An 8405-nucleotide genomic window follows, 5' to 3' on the forward strand; every position below is an offset into this window, starting at 1 on the left:
GGCCAACAAGCAATTTCAACATCACTGATCATTAGGGAAATGCAAATCAAAACCACAGTGAGATACCATCTCCCACCAGTCAGAATGGCTATTATTAAAAAGTAAAAAAGCAACACATACCGGTGAAGTTGTGGAGAAAAAGGAACGTTTTTACATGGTTGGTGGGACTGTAAATTAGTTCAATCATTGTGGAAGACAGTGTGGCAACTTTGAAGACCTAGAGAAAGAATGCCATTGGACTCAGCAATCCCATTACTGGGTATATACACAAAGGAATATAAATATTTGTATTGTAAAGATGCATGCACGTGTTAGTTCCCTGCAACACTATTCACAATAGCAAAGACATTGAATCAACCTAAAAGCCCATCAATGATAGGCTGGATAAAGAAAATGTGGTACATATACACCATAAAATACTATGCAGCCATCAAAAGGAAAAAGGTCATGTCCTTTGCAGTGACATGGATGGAGCTGGAGGCCATTATCCTTAGCAAACTAATGCAGGAACAGAAAACCAAATACCATGTGTTCTCACTGTAAGTGGGAGCTGAATGATGTGAATGCATGGACACATGGGGAGGAGCAACACACACTGGTTGGAAGGTGAGGAGGGTGGTAGTAGGGAGAGCAACTGGAAGAAGAGTTAAAGGATGCTGAGCTTAATACCTGGGTGATGGGATGATCTGTGCAGCAAACTACATTGGCACATGTTTACCTATATAACAAACCTGCACATCACTTTAAAGTAAAAGTTGAAAATTAAAAAAGAAATAAGGTGAACAAAGAAAACAAATTAAGAAGAAAAAGAAAGGGAGAGTCATGGGACTTGTCCCGGCCAGGTGAAAATCTTCAGATGGTTAAGAACCAGAATAAAGAAAATGAAAATTGATGGGGTTAAAATGAAGGTCTTAATGCAACACTATCAAAGGTTGAATGGACAAAAGGGAGCCACTTCTGGTCACCCGACATTAAAAGGTCCCTAACCAGTTTTCTGTATTTCTCCCAGTTTAGAGAAATTTTAAAAAGCTGGAAGGGGCGCAGCAGCTGTGCGTCCCGGGGCTATTGACCTCTCCACGTTTGCAGCCTAGCCCCAGTCAGTCAGTGCCGGAGGACCTCAGCAGCCATGTCAAAGCCCCATAGTGAAGCCAAGACTGCTTTCATTCAGACCTAGAAGCTGCATGCAGCCATGGCTGACACATTCCTGGAACACACGTGCCACCTGGACATTGACTCGCCACCCATAGCAGCCAGGAACACTGGAATCATCTGTACCATCGGCCCAGCTCCCTGATCGGTGGAGATGCTGAAGGAGATGATTAAGTCTGGTATGAATGTGGCTGGTCTGAACTTCTCTCATGGAACTTATGAGTATCATTGGAGACCATCAAGAACATGCGCACAGCCACAGAAAGTTTTGCTTCTGACCCCCATCCTCTAAGAGCCCGTTGCCGAGGTTCTGGACACTAAAGGACCTGAGATCCGAACTGGCCTCTTCTGTGGGGTAACTGGTAATGGGCGCCAGGAGGCAGGGCTCCTCAGATAACTGCAGTGCTGCTGCACTGTAGATGTGAACCTGAAGAAGGGAGCCACTCTCGAAATCTTGCTTGATAATGCCTACATGGAAAAGTGTGATGAGTACATCATGTGGCTGGACTACAAGAACATCTGCAAGGTGGTAGAAGTGGGCAGCAAGATCTACGTGGATGATGGGCTTCCTTCTCTCCAGGTGCCGACTTACTCGTGATGGAGGTAGAAAATGGTGGCTCCTCCGGCAGCAAGAAGGGTGTAAACCTTCCCGGGACCGCTGTGGACCTGCTTGCCATGCCAGAGAAGGACACCCGGGACCTGATGTTTGGAGTTGAGCCGTATGTCGATATGGTGTTTGCCTCCTTCATCCGCAAGGCATCTGATGCCCACGAAGTTAGGAAGGTCCTGGGAGAGAAGGGAAAGAACATCAAAGTAATCAGCAAAAATGAGAATCATGAGGGGGGTTGGAGGTTTGATGAAATCCTGAAGACCAGCGATGGGATCATGGTGGCTCATGATGGTATAGGCATTGACATTCCTGCAGAGAAGGTCTTCCTTGCTCAGAAGATGATGATTGGGTGCTGCAACCGAGCTGGGAGGCCTGTCATCTGTGCCACTCTGATGATGGAGAGCATAATCACGAAGCTCCACCCCACCCAGGATGAGGGCAGTGATGTGGCCAATGCAGTCCTGGACAGAGTGGACTGCATCATGCTGTCTGGAGAAACAGTCAAAGAGGATTATCCTCTGGAGGCAGTTTGCATGCAGCACCTGATTGCCGGTGAAGCAGAGGCCACCTTCTAATACTTGCAGTTATTTGAGGAGCCCCGCCTCCTGGCACGCATTACCAGTTACCCCACAGAAGTCACCGATGTGGGCGTCGTGGAAGCTTCCTTCCAGTGCCACAGTGGGGCCATAATCGTCCTCACCAAGTCTGGCAGTTCTGGTGACCAGATACCGCCCACGTACCCCCATCGTTGCTGTGACATGGAATCTCCAGACAGTTCGTCAGGCCCATCTGTACCATAGCGTCTTTCCTGTGCTGTGCAAGGATGCAGTCCCGGAGGCCTGGGCTGAGAATGTGGACCACCGGGTGAACTTGGCCATGAATGTTGGCAAGGCCGGAGGCTTCTTCAAGAAGGAAGATGTGGTCATTGTGCTGACCAGGTGGTGCCCTGCCTGCAGCTTCCCCAACACCATGCGTGTTGTTTCCATGCCGTGATGGACCCAGAGCCCCTCCTCCAGCCTCTATCCCTCCTGGTTCCCCCAACCCATCCATTAGGCCAGCAACTCTTTTAGAGCTCACTGTGGGCTGTAATGTGGCACTGGTGGGCTGGGTCACCAGGGAAGAAGATTAATGCCTTGCTGAAACATGGCTGGTTTTAGAATCTGCTCTTGGGTGGGACAGCCCAGAGCCTGGCTGCCCATCATGTGGCCTTACCCAAGCAAGGGAAGAAGGAGGAATGCAGGACTGGAGGTCCCTGGAGTCTATGGCAAAAGGGTGACAGCTTCCTTTCCTTTCTGTGCTCTGTTCAGTTCCTTTATTAAATGGATGCCCAGAGGACTCCCAACCCTGTCCCAGGGTCAGGAAACAGCCAGCAAGAGTTAGGGTCCTTAGGGCATGAGGCAGTGGTTTCAGTTTAAGCAGACTCTGGCCCTGGCCCATACTTGCTTTCCCAACCTTCTGGACCTCCCCTATTTGCAGCTGTCCCCACCCTCCACTCAGCTTTCCTGCAGCAAACACTATACCCTTCTCCTTCCATTTCTCCCCACTGCTGCAGCCACCTCCAGGCCCGTTGTTATAGAGCCTACCCGTATGTCAATAAACAACAGCTGAAGCACACACACACACAAAAGCTGGAAGGCAGAGATTACAATTAAAAATCTAATCTGAAACTGCCTGGTGCAAGAGTATGGCAGATTAATCACGACAAAAATTGACAAAAGGACCAGGGTCGTTTGATTCAACCCTTGGCTGGGTTTTGCACAAAGTCTTTTGCACAAGAAAGGGTACAATTACCTTGGGGTGAGGAAAAGAAGTTTTTCAAACTATAACATAAAAATATAAGGGTTTATGGGATTATGAAAGTTAGTATCTTTGAACACACTTTATATGAAATAATTACATCTCTTTCAACTGATGGTATTATGGTAATGAACATTGTAGATTATTAGGGAATGTTTCTTCTACTTGCTACTGTAAAACAGAAGGCATTTAAATTCGCCCTTCAATCAACATTATTTGGACATGCCAAGTGAGAATCTGTATGATTGCCCAAGTTCACACAGTGCAGAGTAGAAGCCAAAGTGCTGGCTAGTAATGACAAATTATTTACTTATTCCACTTGAGGGGCATTTACTGCCTTAGCTAAAGCTACCCCTATGACACCTGAAATCCCCATGCTGTATCAGGTGATGTCAGATATATATTCTAATGGGGAAGGCAGTGTCCAGAAGAGGTTTATAATAAAATGAAAATGGATTATAGAGGATCATGCTACCTGGAGAATGCAAGGAGGAGATACTCTCAAGCAGGGATTTTTTTCTTCCATAGTTTACTTGTAACTGCATGAAAAACTGTTGGATTCTACAGTGCCTGATAAATAGCTCTCAACTGACCAACCAAGAGTTACTTGGTTCACGGATGGCAATTCCGAGGTAAATGGACACCATCCTCTTTAGAAGGCTGTTACTTTAGACCAAAGAAGGTAAAAACAGGCCTGCTCTATGAGCTGAATTGCATGCTGTTTTTTTAACAGTGATGGAAAAATTAAACAATGGTACAAGCCCCTGTGTTAAGTTTTTACTAGCCCACGGGCTGTGACCAATAGCCTGGCTATATGCTCAGATATCAGGGCAATGGGAGCCTGGCCTGTTAAAAGAATGCCCATATGGAGCTTGGCTCCATGGAGATTTGAGGGGTGCATTAAAGTAGAACAAGTCAATGGCCATCAGAACTCTCTTCCAGGTTCAGAAAGTGACTGAAATTGACAAGCAGATATCCCCATGTGTTCTGTTGAGGTGGTCATCTGGGTCCATCAGATAAGTGGATATGGAGGTATTGTAGCAGTGCAGAGACATGCTGAATCTAGACATGTTCCTTTTGCACCCTCTCAGGCACAAAATTCCAGAAAGTCTCTTCCATTTCTCAGCAAGAGAGACAGAGACTGCTGATTACTACCGGGCGGATTTCTCTGGTGGGAAGGCCCTGAACATAACTGGCAAGTGAGACTGATGCTTATAGCCCTGAAGGGCCGAAAGTGGGTCTTGACAGGAATAGACAATAACTCTGGAGTAGGCTTTTGTTGTCCAATGAACAATGAAAATGCTCAGAGTGCCAAAAAAAAAAAAAAAAAAAAACAGAGAACATTGCATGGATTTGGATGGCTGACCATCATTTTTTTCAGACCAAAGAGCACACTGCACAGTCCACAAATTCCAACAATAGGCAGAGAGATATCCTCCTTAGAGTAATAATTTGATGGAGAAGTAGAACAGGCAATTGGTTTCAATTGGTTGTCTAAGACAGGGGAAGATAAAGAAATAAAGAGCTGGCTTGCATGCCTTCATTAGTGTGTGCTCACACTCAACATGAATGGGAATGTAGTGCCCCTGTTAGACTTTTCTGTTTTATTTTGTTTGTTTTGTTTCTGGTTGATCTGGGGGAAGAGATAATGGGGAAGATGCATGTATAATCATGCAGTTCTCACCAAGGGAGGAGTACATTGGTATTAACACTGTGTATTTTTTTCTTTCTTCCCAAATTATCTCAAAAAATGATTTTTCTCTTCCTTACCTGATGCAGTGATCTTAGGACCAGGACTGCAAGAACAAGTGCTGCAACAGCAGGGATGATTTCTAAACAGAAAACTGTAACTATATTTTTAAACTTTATGTCAAAATTCCTAAAAGCACGATGGTGGTGGGTTGTGTCTTCACCACATCTAGCAAAATTGAGGCCAACAGTGAGTGCAGCTATGTTGCCTGGTGGTAAAAATAGCTCACTAATTCTGCACCCTACCCTGTCTGAATGGGAGTGAACTGGATTTGTATTGCTACCTGCAATGTAGACAAGCACAGTGGTGATTCTAGTGCACCTTCCAAAAGTGAAAAAGTGTCAGTGTTAATGAAGAGAAGGGGAAATAGTAGCTGAGAGTAAAAAATGAATAAATGGGTTCTTCACTGAGGAAAATTTAATATTACATTAAAAACTCAAAAGAGTCTCAGAGTAAGAGATAACATTGTCTCAGCATAATTATCCCAGATACCTGAAAGGGTGAAGTTGTATACTTACCAAGGTGATTCCTGCTTTTGGAACCTGACAAGATTGAGAGGATGCCTGCATACTTAAGTGACCTCATCTTGGGAGATATTCATACGCTATGATGGACTGGATTAATTGTTATTGATTGATTGTGATATATATATATATATATATATATATATATATATATATATATTTGATGTAAAGGTTCCATGGTAAAAAACCAGGAGGTGGCCCTTTGGTGTTATGGTATACATTGGTTTTTGTCCATGGTTACGGACTCATAACTCCCACAGCCCTTGTTACCATCTTTTATTATAATACTGGGTATGTTAGAACTCAGGGGCAGGGCCAGGTGCAGTGGCTCAGGCCTGTAATCCCCGCACTTTGGGTGGCCAAAATGGGCAGATGACTTGAGGTCAGATGTTCAAGGCCAGCCTGGCCAAAATAGTGAAACCTCATCTCTACTAAAAATACAAAAATTAGTGGGGCGTGGTGGCATGCACCTGTAATCCCAGCTACCCGGGTGGCTGAGGCAGAAGAATTGCTTGAACCCGGGAAGCAAAGGTTGCAGTGAGCTGAGATTGCACCACTGCACTCCAGCATGGGTGACAGAGAAAGACTTCATCTCAGAAACAAAACAAAGCAAATAACTCAGGGGCAGGCCTCTGACCTCCTGCCCTTCTTTCACTCTAATGTTTCTCTGCCTTTCTGAATGTAGATCTTAAGACCCTTCCATGAGAGGATCTCACCCTATACCCTGGAGGAAGAAATCCTGTTGTCATGAAGCTTCCATAAAACCCCAAGGGGGCAGACAGGGTTAAGGGAGCTTCCAGATAGGTGAACACGTGGAGGTCCCTGGAGGCTGATGCACCCAGAGAAGACATGGAAACTCTATGCCTCTTCCCTTATGCCTCACTCTATGCATCTTTTCATCTAGTCTAGCAAGTAGTCTAGTCGAGCAGGTAGGTCCTCCTCAGTTTACTCCCATTCAGACGGGGTAAGGTGCAGAATTAGTGATTTATTTTTACCATCAGGCAATATAGCTGCATTCAGTGTTAGCCTCAATTTTTCTAGATGTGGTAAAGGCACAACCCACCACCGTCATGCCTTTAGGACTTTTGACATAAAGCTTAAAAGTTGTATCCTTTGCAATATTATTTATAATAAACCAATAAACATAGGTAAGTGTTTCCCTGAGTTCTGTGAGCTGCTCCTGCAAATTAATCAACCCCAAAGAGGGAGTCATGGGGATTCTAATTTGAAGCCATTTGGTCAGAAGCTCTGGGGACCCAGACTTGCAACTGGCGTGTGGAGAGGAGCAGTCTTGGGAATTGAGGCCTCTACTGTGGGATCTGACACTCTCTTCAGGCAGGTAGTGATAGAAATGAATTAGAGGACAACCAGCTGATGTCTGCTGGTGTGGGGAAAAACCCCACACAGTTGGTCACAGAAGCCTTCTTCTGTGTTTATTATTGTTGTGGTGTGAAAATAGAGGAAAACATGGTTTGGGAGTGTTCTCCCTACACAGAAGGTAGGAAAGACAGTCTTTGATCACTGATACCAACTACACCTCCTCATCCTTCAGCAGTGGCTGCATGGAACAGAGAAGTAATCTGTATGCTGAAGAGAGAGAGAACACAGAAATAGTGAGAGATCACATTGAACTCAGCACTGCCCTGTCACAGGGAAAAGCAAAATTGGGCTGAACTCAGCTGACCCTTGCCCATGTAGGATATATTCAAACCAGCACTAGCCAGATGGGATCACTCATCTCAGCTGTCACCACCAAGGACTAAAGGGCTTTGGGGCTCTGAGTAAACAGGACAGGCAGTCTAGGACACAAGACTGCAATTCCTAGGTAAGTCCTAGTGCAGAACTGGGCTCAGAGTCTCAGACTTTGGCAGGGTATGCAGTCTCCTGAGACACAAGCCAGGGCAGCTAACAGAGTGCTTGCACCACCCATCCCAACCCTAGGCAGCATACTTCATGGCTGCAAAAGAGACCATTACCGTCTGCATGAGGATAGTAGAGGGGAGAGTGAAGAGGACTTTGTCTTGCATCTTAGATATCAGCTCATCCACAGTAGGATAGGACATTAGTCAGAGTCATGAGGCCCTTTTCAGGACCTAGCTTCTAGATGACATTTCTGGACACACCCTGGGAATTAAGGGAATCCACTGCCTTGAGGGGAAGAATGCAGTCCTGTCAGGACCCATCACCTGCTGACTAAAGAGCCCTCAGGCCTTGAATAACCAGCACTGATACCCAGGTAGTACACCATGGGCCTTGGCTGATACTCTGAGATGTGCTGGCTTCAGTAGGGGCTAAGCACATTTCCAGCTGTGGTGGCTATGGGGAGAGGCTCCTTCTGCTTGATAAAAGAGGAGGGAAATGTAAAAGGGACTTCATCTAGCACCTTAGGTACAAGCGCAGTGACAGGAGGGTAGAGCATAAAGTGGGCTGTTGGAGTCCCTGATTCCAGGTCTTGTTCCAGAGCCAAGCATTTCTGGATTTGCCCTGGGCCAGATGAGAGCCAATCACTCTGAAAAGTGAATCCCAGGCAAGACAGCATTCACCAAAAGCTAATGAAAGAGCCCTTCGGCCTTAA

At 45.7% G+C, this 8405-nt stretch overlaps 1 pseudogene; it reads left to right on the forward strand.

The window, feature by feature from the left end:
- Positions 1–298: 298 nt before the first annotated feature.
- On the forward strand, positions 299–2752 carry LOC100989823 (pyruvate kinase PKM-like; annotated as a pseudogene).
- The last annotated feature ends 5653 nt before the right edge of the window (positions 2753–8405 follow it).

The sequence above is a fragment of the Pan paniscus genome, chromosome X, assembly GCF_029289425.2.
Source record: "Pan paniscus chromosome X, NHGRI_mPanPan1-v2.0_pri, whole genome shotgun sequence".
NCBI lineage: Eukaryota > Metazoa > Chordata > Mammalia > Primates > Hominidae > Pan > Pan paniscus.